Raw genomic sequence first — 3,597 nt, 5'->3', positions numbered from 1 at the left:
GTGCTCCTTCCAGTCCAGCATTTCTCATAATGTGTACTCTGCATAGAAGTTAAATAAGCAGGGTGACAATATACAGCCTTGACGTACTCCTTTTCCTATTTGGAGCCAGTCTGTTGTTCCATGTCCAGTTCTAACTGTTGCTTCCTGACCTGCATATAGGTTTCTCAAGAAGCAGGTCAGGTGGTCTGGTATTCCCATCTCTTTCAGAATTTTCCACAGTTTATTGTGATCCACACAGTCAAAGGCTTTGGCATAGTCAATAAAGCAGAAATAGATGTTTTTCTGGAACTCTCTTGCTTTTTCCATGATCCAGTGGATGTTGGCAATCTGATCTCTGGTTCCTCTGCCTTTTCTAAAACCAGCTTAAACATCAGGAAGTTCACGGTTCACATATTGCTGAAGCCTGGCTTGGAGAATTTTGAGCATTACTTTACTAGCAGGTGAGATGAGTGCAATTGTGCGGTAGTTTGAGCATTCTTTGGCATTGGCTTTCTTTAGGATTGGAATGAAAACTGACATTTTCCAGTCCTGTGGCCATTGCTGAGTTTTCCAAATTTGCTGGCATATTGAGTGCAGCACTTTCATAGCATCATCTTTCAGGATCTGAAATAGCTCAACTGGAATTCCATCACCTCCACTAGCTTTGTTCATAGTGATGCTTCCTAAGACCCACTTGACTTCACATTCCAGAATGTCTGGCTCTAGGTCAGTGATCACGCCATCGTGATTATCTGGGTCATGAAGATCTTTTTTGTACAGTTCTTCTGTGCATTCTTGCCATCTCTTCTTAATATCTTCTGCTTCTGTTAGGTCCATACCATTTTTGTCCTTTATCGAGCCCATCTTGGCATGAAATGTTCCCTTGGTATCTCTAATTTTCTTGACGAGATCTCTAGTCTTTCCCATTCTGTTGTTTTCCTCTATTTCTTTGCACTGATCACTGAGGAAGGCCTTCTTATCTCTTCTTGCTATTCTTTGGAACTCTGCATTCAGATGCTTATATCTTTCCTTTTCTCCTTTGCTTTTCGCTTCTCTTCTTTTCACAGCTATTTGTAAGGCCTCCTCAGACAGCCATTTTGCTTTTTTGCATTTCTTTTCCATGGGGATGGTCTTGATCCCTGTCTCCTGTACAGTGTCACGAACCTCAGTCCATAGTTCATCAGGCACTCTATCTATCAGATCTAGGCCCTTAAATCTATTTCTCACTGCCACTGTATAATCATAAGGGATTTGATTTAGGTCATACCTGAATGGTCTAGTGGTTTTCCCTACTTTCTTCAATTTCAGTCTGAATTTGGCAATAAGGAGTTCATGATCTGAGCCACAGTCAGCTCCTGGTCTTGTTTTTGCTGACTGTATAGAGCTTCTCCATCTTTGGCTGCAAAGAATATAATCAATCTGATTTCGGTGTTGACCGTCTGGTGATGTCCACTACTAAGTAGCTATTTGAATGATTACTTTCATTCATTGAGCTTCCATTTTGAAATCTGTAAAATGGGGACAAAAAATATAGGCAAAGCACATATTGCTTGATCTCTTTTTTCTGCCTCAAGTCCTAAGAAAAGGGAAAAGTTAAAGTGGTCACTCAATTGTCTCCAACTTTTTTGCTACCCTATGGACTGTAGCCCACCAGGCTCCAAGGAATTTTCCAGGCAAGAATACTGGAGTGGGTTGCCATTTCCTTCTCCAGGAGATCTTTGCAACCCAGGGATTGAATCTGGGTCTCTTGCATTGAAGACAGATTCTTTACTACCTAAGCTACCAGGAAAGTCCTAAGAAATGACTCCTCAAATTAAATTAAATTATATTAAATTGGAGCAATAATCAAGAAGCTTAAATGACATAATATATATGAAAGTTTCTAGTACTTCTGGAAGCAGTACATAAAATTGTTAAAAATAATTAACTCTGGGAAGGAGAATCACAGACTGGGGGCCAAGGAGAGAGAGCCTAATTTCAGTATCCTCTTCAGAACCCTTGGACATGTACTATTCAAAATAACAAGTAAATTTAAAAGGGGAAATGTTCCTGGCACACATTAGGCATTCAGCAAAGGTGAGTTTCCCTCATAGGTGACAAGACCAATACCACTGGTTCACACCAACACCAGGACTGGAACACAAGACTACAAGTCTTTGTAGTGTCTCCATTAGGCAGGCTGCTGCTGCTGCTGCTGCTGTTTAAGCACTAAGTCATGTCTGATTCTTTGCAACCCCATTGACAGTGGCAGGATAGTTTTAGACAAAATGGTGGCCCAACGAGTAACACCCTCAGCTGACTCCTGTTTCCTGTGCTTATCATGGGTGTATCTGTATCAGAAGGTGATTTGCTGGGCTGTCTGTCACATAATTGTGTATATGTGTACTGTCGAAGGGACAAGTTTGCCTTTGATCTTGTTATTTATCAACAAGAATAAACACATTTCCTCTCGGCACATCTGGAATGTGCCCTACATTCAAGATGAACACTGCACAAATAATACAAGTGTCTTACAAACATTGTCTGTTGTCTGTTTGGGTGTGGGCATGACAGGCTGGTTCAAAGCTGGACTTTTGAGAAAAATTATAAAAACTTTGCTTTTAACTGTGCTTCAATTTTTAATAACTTTGTGATCTTAGGTAAGTTACTCAACCTCTCAAGAGACTTTTTTCATGCAAAATGGCTATAATAATATCACGGATTAAATGAGACTATGTTTATAAAGCATCCAGAAAATAGTAGGCACTAAGTAATATAAATTATTATGATTCTCTTTTAAAAATTTATTTATTATTATTTTAAATTTTATTTGGCTGCATTGGGTCTTAGTTGCGACATGTGGGATCTGTTCCCTGACCAGGGATTGAACCTGGGCCCCCTGCATTGGAAGTGCAGAGTTTTAGCCACTGGACCACCAGGGAAGTCCCTATTGTGATTCTTTGATCTTTAAAAGCAGCTTTGGTCAACTTTGCTTTGGCAAACTGGAAAAAAAAAATGGTGTTAGATACATTTTGATTGACAAATAAAATAACAAGCCAGGTTAGTCTTCCTTTAACTAAGGAGGCCAAAAATCAGTTTCAGAAACTTAAGCTTTGACTATTGCTTATCAGGCAGTCCATGGCATTTCTGAGATTGCAAGGACTCTGCTGATTCTGTTTTGTCATGAAACTGGTCACATGTCAGCCAGTCCACCACTCAAGGCAGTGCCAGAATTGCCTCCCTGGAAGTCAGCTCTGCTAGGAGGGTATCAGTTGTGGAATCCTCACTCCAGCACATGACATTTTCCATGGACCTATATTCTCACTCATCCTGTTGCTCATCTTGTTACTCCCCCTGACTCCACCCCACCCTAAGTGGTCTTACCCCAGACCTCACTCTAGAGAAAGAAGGCAGAATAGTCTTCCACCAAAATAAATAAGGCTTCCCAGGTGGCACTAGAGGTAAAGAACTCATCTGCCAATGCAGGTGATGCAACAGATGCAGGTTGGATCCCCGGGTCAGGAAGATCCCCTGAAGAAGGAAATGGCAACCCACTCCAGTATTCTTGCCTGGAGAATCCCAAGCACAGGGTTGCAAAGAGTTGGCCACAACTGAAGTGACTTGGCACAAAATAGATAT

General features: G+C 41.0%; 1 non-coding gene across 1 annotated transcript; it reads right to left on the bottom strand.

The window, feature by feature from the left end:
- Window positions 1-2,827: 2,827 nt before the first annotated feature.
- TRNAG-UCC (transfer RNA glycine (anticodon UCC)) lies at window positions 2,828-2,900 on the bottom strand. Its single transcript has one exon. It is a non-coding gene; the product is annotated as a tRNA-Gly (tRNA).
- Between the last annotated feature and the right edge of the window lie 697 nt (window positions 2,901-3,597).

This window comes from Bubalus kerabau, chromosome 2, assembly GCF_029407905.1.
Source record: "Bubalus kerabau isolate K-KA32 ecotype Philippines breed swamp buffalo chromosome 2, PCC_UOA_SB_1v2, whole genome shotgun sequence".
NCBI classification, from domain to species: domain Eukaryota; kingdom Metazoa; phylum Chordata; class Mammalia; order Artiodactyla; family Bovidae; genus Bubalus; species Bubalus kerabau.
The sequence above is the reverse complement of the archived record's forward strand: the minus strand, read 5'-3'. Positions and strand labels throughout refer to the sequence as shown.